We start from the raw sequence: 9,225 nt of genomic DNA, 5'->3' as shown, positions 1-9,225 counted from the left end.
ATTAATCATTCCCAAACCCACTGCATGTCAGAATTACCTGGGAAGCTTTTCAGAAAATACGAATTCACAGGCTCCAGCCAAGCGGTTTTGTCTTAAAATTCCGTGTATTTTAAGACAGCTACTCCAGGGATTCGGTAGTCATTTAAGTGTAACACTCACTAGAGACGGTGTTGGAGTACTGTTTTCACAAGGCAGCTGCAGGAAGAGGTCTTTGTGGCTTTGACACCATTGGCCCCTCTCCCTCTTGCAACTCTCTTCTCACTGTCCTGTTTTTCTTCTTCCCCCTAATAGCCACTCCTACTCAGTCTCCTTTCTTGGTTTCTCTTTGTCTCCCTTTCCTTGAATGTCAGTGGTCACCATGATTCTGTCCTAAGTTCTCTCTAGATGATCTAATCCACAAATATGGCTTCACTTAAGGGCCTTTTACACATAATTCCAAAATCTGTATCTAGCTTAGAACTCTCAAACTCTAGATTTCTATACCCAAAAGCCTACTTTGATGTCTCACAAGTATCTCTGAATTATGTCTAAAAAACTCTTCATTCTTGCCTACCCCTCCCTAAATTATTTTACAAATCCCCAAGGTGATCCTGATAATTGGCCATGTTTGGAAAGTACTTCCTTCTAAGAAACGAGTTTTCTGTCTATATGAAAAGAGTGGACTAGAACTAATTTTTAAAAAATCTAAGTACAATATGAGAATAACTTTGAAGTTATTTTCTATAGGCTCTTATATAAAAACTTTATCCAAGTGACATATTTGGAAGTCTGCATTCTCTCTCCACTCCCATTTCTTCTACATTAATTTACACACTCACACCGCTTTATTTCTTCCTTGAATCACTGCAGTGTCTTCCTGTCTAATCTTCCTTCCTGCACTGTTACTCCTCTCCAATCCATCTCTCATTGGCTCCAGGTTTTTTAAAAAGCCAAATCTAGTAATGCCACTCACTTCCTCAAAAATCTTTTATGGCTTCCTATTGCCTTTAGGATAAAATGCAAGTTCATTACAATGACATGTGAACCTCTTGATGTTATAGCTTCTTCCTTCTCCAGGATCACCTCTGTTCACTAACCTGTATTCCAGCCATGCTTAACTATTTAAAGTTCCCCCAAAATACCCTGTTTTCTCTCACCTTGGCCTCCATTTATTCCATCATTCATTTACTCAACAAATATTTATTGAGCACCTGCTGTATATTAGGCATGGCTCTAGGTACTGAACATTCAACAGTGGACATAAGTCTGTTCCATTGTTGAGCTCATGTTCTTGTGAAGCAATACAGATAATAAGTAAATGAAATTATTTTAGATTGTAGAAAATGCTGTAGAAGAAATCAAGCAGGAAGATGAGCTGGGAAGCGGCGGAGGCAGGGAGGGAGGTGGGGGAAGAAGATATCCGATAGATAAAGTGGGGATGTCTTCTCTGAAGAGGTGATGTCTGAGCCGAAAACTGGCTGGAAAGAGGTCAGCCATATTGAGAGCTGGGATTATTAGTAGGAATAATAAGCACATTGTCTCTGAGAAGAGAAAGGAAAAAAACAAACACAGAAAGGAAGCCAGAGTAGGCGGAAGTAAGGTGAACAAAGAGAGGAGTGTTATAAAGTGAGGTCGGGGAGGCAGGCAGGTGCCACATCATCAAAACCATTTTTTTTTTTTTTTTAATTTTAAGGGTTGAGGGAAAATGAGAGTGGCTATTGAAAGGTACAGAGCTTTTTTTGGGGAGGTGATGAAATGTTCTAAAATTGATTGTGGTAAGAATTGGATGATTCTGAATATAGTAAAAGGCATTGAATTGTACTCTGTAAATGGGTGAATTGTATGGTATGTGAATTATATATATATATATATTTTTTTTTTTTCATGGTATGCGGGCCTCTCACTGTTGTGGCCTCTCCCGTTGCGGAGCACAGCCTCCGGGCGTGCAGGCTCAGCGGCCATGGCTCACGGGCCCAGCCGCTCTGTGGCATGTGGGGTCTTCCCGGACCGGGGCACGAACCCGTGTCCCCTGCATCGGCAGGCGGACTCTCAACCACTGCGCCACCAGGGAAGCCCCAAAGGGAATTTTAATGGGACAAAAAGAGGGTTTCTCTTGTGTGTGGAGAGAGATTGCCTGACATTCTATTTCAACTATTAAATTCTTAGTGATGACTATGATATTGGAAAGGAAAATGAATCAAAGAGAACCTATTATTTCTAGCAATCAATTTACTGGAACAACTCTGTGATCTTTTCCCAAAAGTAGTGACAGGCTAATAGCATCTGAGAGAAAGAAGCTCTGCCAAAGAAGATGATGCCGTTGGTTTTACTGTGCTTGATAAAGAGAAAGGGTAATCACAAAAGAAATGTTCATAAATTGGTAATGATGCTAGAAGAGTCTCCACACCAGTGGCAGCTGCAGCCTCCATGCTCTGCTCAGTCACCTCCACATAGAACTTGTGCAGGATTTTAGACACCATGGTGCCTGAGAAGCCGGTGTCCTACTGACTGAAGGTGTCCACCGTCTCCATGGCTCCCAGCATGGCCTTGAGGTCCTAGCTCTCTTCCATTTTGAACTGAGGTAAGTACAAATCCACATCACTCTTGCTCATGTTCTGTGAGCTTGCTCAGGCTCTTAATTTCTCAGTGGTGAGTTTACCCTCAAGCTCCTGCAGACCATGTACTTCATTTGGCAGCAGCAGAGTCATGCTTGGATCAGCAAAATCATGCTTGCTTTGTATGGTATTTCCGGGATCTTGGCTTGCACATCCTTCAGGAAGGTGAAGTGAAGGGTCTTGCTTTGTTCCATCATCTGCATGGATTTGCTCACATCCTTGTTCAGCCAAGAGTCTCCTTCTTCAGTATTTTCTTTATCAAGGTCCTGGTCCCACTGCCCTTTGTAATAGACTGTGTCCACCAGAGCCAGGATGGCAGAGCTGCTGAGAGAGCCCTTGGGAAATGGATCCTTGATTTTTTTTCATTCGTTTGGCTTTCCACCCAGGAATTAATCTTTTTACTTTCTTCTACAGCATTTACAAAACCAGCATATTCCACACTGACTAGGTAAAATTTCCTAACATTATTCAAGTACTCCTAAAGAAATCTATACATCATTTCTCCTTAGAGTCTGTTGGTGATGTTCAGTTCAATATGTATCAGTGGTTTCTTTAATTCAGAAGCTTTTGAAATTGGGGATGCACATTTCCCGACTTTTCAGCATGATCTATTGTAGCTCTTAATTTTGTGTTCATTAAAGTAAAGGACCTTAATTTTGAATGCAGTGTTTTCTCAGGCTTCTACACAGAGCAGGCCTAAGGCTGATAAGATACTGATGGGAAAAGAAAATATTGTCCTCTCTTGACTTTATGAACTTATGAAACAGATGAAATGCAAATTGGCTGTTTGCTTCACTGAATCATGTGCTAGTATTTTCAAACTAAAGACCTATTATGCTTTTAATTTTTTGATCTATATTTTCTTCACCTCAAGCTTTTCTTTTCCACGAATTACTGAACTGCAGAATTTTTGCCTATAAATATTTTAAAATAAAATATACCTTTTAAACTTAAAAACAATACATATTCACTAAGTGAATATTCACTGTCTTCACGGTACACATAAACTTTTTCATAGGGCTTTCCTCAGCAGTTATGAAGAAAAATAAGTTATCCACAAACACCATTTTCTTTTTTAGTGTCTGCTAAATATGGCACATATCATGACAACATTTATAATTACAGTTCACTGCACTACCTTCTATAAGAAAGAGGCACAGCCAAGAGTAGAGAACTGTTATCAATGACACTATGATAAACATGATTTACTGTATACAGTAAGACGCTGAAGAATTTTTAAACTTTGTAGTAGCCAGTCTCCAAAGATTGCCCATCTATTAGTTTCCCAGAGTGGCTGTCACAAATGACCACAAACTTGGTGGCTTAAAGCAACAGAAATTTATTCACTCACAGTTCTGGAGGTCAGAAGTCAGAAACCAAGGTGTTGGCAGGGTTGGTTCCTTTAAAGGCTCTGAGGGAGACCATTCCATACCTCTCTCCTCCTTTCTGGTAGTTTGCAGTAATCCTTGGCATTCCTTAGCTTGTGGCTGCATCACTCCAATGTCCGCCTCTGTCTTCACATCTCCTTTCCCCGCTGTGTGTCAAATCTCTTTCTCCTGTCTAGGATGATGTCATTGCAAGATTCTTAACTTTATTTCTTATGCAAAGACTCTATTTTCAAATAGTTAACATTTAGGGGTACTGGGGGCTAGGACTTGGACATATCTTTTCCAGGGGACACAATTCACCCCACTACAGTCCCCAGTGAAACACACCTCCTGGTATTCATGCCTTTGTATAGTACACTCTTTTGTATCCAGGCGGGTCCTGTGACTCATTGGTCACCAATCTAGTGCCACAGAAGTGATGCTGTGTGACTCCCAAAGATAGATCAGGAGAAGTCTTGCAGTCTTCATCTTGGTCTTTTGGAACCTCCACTCTTGGGGCAGCCAGCCACAACTTATAATGTCTTACTACCCTGCTTGTTGTATCACAGGGAAAGTACCTGAGAAAATGTGGAGAGTAAGCAAGGTCCATCTGAGCCTAAGCTTCCAGACTTCCTATCCTAAGCACCAGGTGAGTAAAGTTTTTTGCAATTTCAACCACCCTAACCTCCAGTTAAATAGCACCAAAAGACCCCACTTGATGTTACTTGGGGCTTCTATTGGTTACTCAGCCAAGGACTGTCCAAATTCCTAAGCCACAAAAATATGAGATCTAATAAAATGGTGGTGTTGCTTTAAGCCACTAAATTTTGTGGTGATTTGTTAATAGCAAGAGATAAACAGAAAAAGTTACTTTGAATTTCTATTTTTCTATTGAAAATAAATAAATCACATATTAAAATAAGGGGACCAATAATAGTTACATAAATTTAATTGTAAGGAACCAATTTATAATTAAAGCATCAAGAATCCTGTTAGATAAGGAACTAAATTATTCCTCTTCCAGTTCTTACAAATCCATATGTGCACTTGACATTTAACTCATGTCTTTAGTTTTTAAGTCTTCATGTGTGTTATTAGGTGGGTTATTGAGTAAGCATAGTATATTATAGATTGCTTTACATGCATTTATCCACTCATTCATTCAACTCAACATTTATTGAGACCCTTCTATAAGTCAAGCACAGTGAATAATGTTGGAGACCCAAAGATGAATAATACATAGCTCTTGGCATTGGAGGGCTCAGGTTCAGTGACAGGGTTGGTTTATATCAGAGATTTGCATCTGAAAGATTCTCCAAAGCAGGATCTACAAATCTTTCTTTAAGAAATAAGTCAACTTTCCCTCCAGTGATGAAACATCAGATCTTTGAATACTTGTATCCTTCTCATTGGACTGGGCTCAGTGTACATGCCTTCTCAAAGAAGCCTTTGACAACTGTATCTGAAGTTCCCCTTCTCTGATTTCATCCCTTTTAATCCTATCATATCCTTTTGTTGTCTTTATTAAACTTATTATTTTATGAAATTAGCTGGTTTGTTTATTTTTTGCCTCATCCCACTATAATGTAAGCTCCACGAATTTAGAGATCTTATTTTTGTTCACTACATATTCCTAGCACAAAGAACACAGCCTGGCACATAGTTAAAATGTTAACTTAAAAAATGTTGTTGAAAGAACAATGTATCAAAATTACTGTAGTATGTGTTGAAACCTTTTATGGTGCCCTCTCTATAAGAAACCTTGAGAATGTCTCTGTATTTAATTTAATTCTGGTCTCTGTATTAGCACAGTTGTGCTTTCCTCAACATATAGTAAATATTTTTCCTCTTGGCTTTGATTCCAATTTTTTAGCTCATCCCAAGAAGGTGAATAGAGTTTCATGCCATCTATTTAGTGTTCTAGCTTCTCTCTTGATGTCACCTTCCTTTTACATTCTTATTGTCTGCTTTCCACAATTAAAATGATTTGTTTTATCATGTTTCTAAGTGAGGAATTGAAGGATTTACTCCTCAGAACAAGATAAGGCAATATAAGTAAATAAGTATGATTTAAACTTGGTAAGATCCCAGGTGACTGTTTTTCATTTTGCAAGTCTCTCATAGACCTGTTTTCCTGATATCCCTCAAACTAGCTGGTCAAAGAGCAGGCCCAGGGCTTCCATGGTGGCACAGTGGTTGAGAGTCCACCTGCCGATGCAGGGGACACGGGTTCGTGTCCCGGTCCGGGAAGATCCCACATGCCGCAGAACAGCTGGGCCCATGAGCCATGGCCACTGAGCCTGCGCGTCCGGATCCTGCACGTCCGGAGCCTGTGCTCTGCAACAGGAGAGGCCACGGCAGCGAGAGGCTCGCGTACCGCAAAAAAAAAAAAAAAAGAGGAGGCCCACATTTCTGCATTTGCCCTAAAATGGGATGAATCATAAACGATTCTAGTTTGGTAGTGAGTCACTAATAGGCAAAAATGTAAAGTTTTGTTCTTAAGCCCTTTCTAGGCACTTGTGGTCAGTGCTTTCCAAAAGGACAGCTCTTAGGTTCCTGGCCCAAAACTCTTGCCTCATTCCCTTTGCTCAGCAAAAGTCAAACAATAAAAAGAAACATTCAATATCTAATTTATTCTTTGTTCTAAGATAAGAATTAACACATAGTTGCAAGAATACCTAAATTTTGTAAGATAAAAGATGCAAATTTATTTATTTTAAAAAATTTATTTATTTTTATTTTTGGCTGTGTTGGGTCTTCATTGCTGAGCACGGGCTTTCTTTAGCTACAGCGAGCAGGGTCTACTCTTCATTGTGGTGCATGGGTTTCTCATTGTGGTTGCTTGTCTTGTTACAGAGCTTGGGCTCTAGGCACACGGGCTTCAGTAGTTGTGACACATGGGCTCAGTAGTTGTGGCTCACACGCTCTAGAGTGCAGGCTCAGTAGTTTTGGTGCACAGGCTTAGTTGCTCCACGGCATGTGGGATCTTCCCAGACCAGGGCTTGAACCCGTGTCCCCTGCATTGGCAGGCGGGTTCTTAACTACTGCGCCGCCAGCGAAGTCCTGCAAATTTATTTTCATTGTTTCATAATTCTTAATTATATTTTTCAAAGTCAATGTTTAAAAAATTAATTAATTTATTTATTTTTGGCTGTGTTAGGTCTTCGTTGCTCCACCCAGGCTTTCTCCAGTTGCAGTGAGCGGGGCTACTCTTCGTTGTGGTGCGCGGGCTTCTCATTCTCGTGGCTTCTCTTGTTGCAGAGCATGGGCTCTAGGCGTGCAGGCTTTAGTAGTTGTGGCACGTGGGCTGAGTAGTTGTGGCTTGCGGGCTCTAGAACTCAGGCTCAGTAGTTGTGGCGCATGGGCTTAGTTGCTCTGCAGCACGTGGGATATTCCTGGGCCAGAGCTCTAACCCGTGTCCCTTGCATTGGCAGGCAGATTCTTAACCACTGTGCCACCAGGGAAGTCCTCAAAGTCAATTTTGTATCACTCCCCACTGCCCCAGCAATCAATGGCTTTCTGTCCTTTTCCCTGTACCAATTATGATAGAGTAGGAAGGACCCATAGTATGTGCCAGGCATTGTGGGGAATCCAAGGATGTCTGTAAGATAAGGTTTCAGCAAACAAGAATGTGGAGAGCTAGCAGAGTGTGCAGAAGGGAAATCAATTTCAACAAAGAGGTAGAAAGGTGCCGTATACATAGGATCACCTGGGGGACTTGATAAAATGAGATTATGGATCCCAGCCCTACAGATTCTAATAGGAAGGTAGGGGTAAGGGGACTGGTCCTGTTCTGATGCAGGTACCTTACCTATTCTGGAGGATAGCCATACATAAGACGGAGCCATCTCTGATAGTGGGTTAGGACAGGCACGGATAACGCCTCTATAGCTGTATTAAGCACTCAAGGTTCATATTTAGTTTAAGCAACACTCACTTCCTAGTGATAATAGAGATGTCTTTGGGAAATTGAGGTATTTCTGTAATCAGTCCTTGGTCCCTTAAGCTCTAATACCGGCCCCTGGAGTATGCTTGCAGAACACTCGCCAGCACACAAGTCACAAGGTTTAAGAGGAGGACAGACAACCCTCTAAAAGGCACGCTTGCACAGCCCAGGCAAACAGAGCCAAGACAAACTGGGGCAATGGCTTTTAGCATTGCCTTTTATAAATAAACCCTTTATTATTCAAGTAGGAAGATCACTTTTTAAAATATTCTTCTTTTGAAAGAACTGAGGAAACATGAGAAAAACCTCCCCCATCCCCAGTGTAAACATGGCTGTTGGTCTACATGCTTCCAGGACTTATTTTGTGTTTACATACAGTGCCCCCCCAACAGTATGATCTCTGGTGGCCTCGGCCTGCAGTGGCTTGAAGCAGGGTTTCGGTTCCCGGCCAGAGATTGAGGTTGGGTCACAGAGCGCCAAATCCTAGCAATTAGACCGGTGGTCAGTGACAAAACCCTGGCCGTTCGGCTTTGCAGAAAAGAATTCCCACAAAGACAGAAAGCAGTGAAACAAGTCAAGTATTTATTAGGAGGAAAAGGGTACAGTACATGTGGATAGATACACGGGAGGACTCTGAGAGAGTCGTGCCCTTGGCGTAGTTTAAATCACTAACGAGGGGCATTTCTTCCGGGTTCCCTTTGGCCAATCATTTTGATTCTCCTGGTTCTGAGTCCATGTTTGGTTTATCTCACGTTCCTCCCATGTGCACACGCATCTCTCAGCCAAGATGGATTCCAGCGAAGAGGCCTATGGGCAGCTTGGCATCACTCCCCTTTTGACCTCCAAGGAGCTCTCTAGTCGGGAAGGTCTCCTCGACTTCGAGAAGGAGAAATAGGTGGTCTCTTATCTTTTACCTGTGCAGGGCCCAGCCTCCTCTCTTGACTGCCCTGCTATTGGTATTTCGGGGTTTCTGTCCACAGGGAACGAACTCCAATTAATCACCCTGGGGGCGGGGCGCCCATCTACCTCCTGCCTCAAGTATACCACCCGTTTGTGCGTTTTGTCTTGGGCTTCCGGTGAACGCCCATTACACTGCAGAAACCGTCTTACCACTTACTTTGCTCGCTTTACGAACTGTCGAAAAATGTCGTGAGTTTCAGCGTCTCTCCCCCTTCAGCGGCTTGAAGCTGCACGTTGGCCCTCGTGACCCTAGATGCCCGGGGCACGGTCGAAGGTCCCCCGAGCAGCCGCCAGACGGCTGCGGCGGGCGGTGATGACGCACTGTGCTGTGCGCCAAGACGCTGGCTGCGGCGCGGGG

General features: G+C 42.3%; 1 pseudogene; it reads right to left on the bottom strand.

The window, feature by feature from the left end:
* Window positions 1-2,208: 2,208 nt before the first annotated feature.
* LOC114899683 lies at window positions 2,209-4,372 on the bottom strand (annotated as a pseudogene).
* Window positions 4,373-9,225: the final 4,853 nt, after the last annotated feature.

This window comes from Monodon monoceros, unplaced genomic scaffold (genome assembly GCF_005190385.1).
Source record: "Monodon monoceros isolate NGI ecotype Baffin Bay Population unplaced genomic scaffold, NGI_Narwhal_1 Super_Scaffold_18, whole genome shotgun sequence".
Classification (NCBI taxonomy): Eukaryota; Metazoa; Chordata; class Mammalia; order Artiodactyla; family Monodontidae; genus Monodon; species Monodon monoceros.
This window is presented reverse-complemented; position numbering and strand designations above follow the sequence as displayed.